The sequence below is a fragment of the Nannospalax galili genome, unplaced genomic scaffold (genome assembly GCF_000622305.1).
Source record: "Nannospalax galili isolate Female #2095 unplaced genomic scaffold, S.galili_v1.0 scaffold52, whole genome shotgun sequence".
In the NCBI taxonomy this organism is placed as follows: Eukaryota; Metazoa; Chordata; class Mammalia; order Rodentia; family Spalacidae; genus Nannospalax; species Nannospalax galili.
The window spans coordinates 3,225,288-3,225,535 of record NW_008334003.1 but is presented as its reverse complement, the minus strand read 5'-3'; positions in this window follow the sequence as shown (position 1 = coordinate 3,225,535).

Here is a 248-nt window from a genome sequence, read left to right as displayed (position 1 = left end):
GAGAGAGAGAGAGAGAGAGAGAGAGAGAGAGACCGACGGAGCGATCTCGACCTTCCTTAGCAGCTCGGACCCACCCAGACCCCACCCTCGGCCGCATCCATCACGCAGTTACAAAGGGGCCGCTGTCACTCCGCTTGCCCGGTTCCCGGGGCTCCGGGGCAGCTTAATGAGCTGCACCCAGCCGAGACTATTGTGCGGCGCCAGGCGGCCGGACCGGCGGCGGGATCGCACAGCTGCTCGGCAGCCGC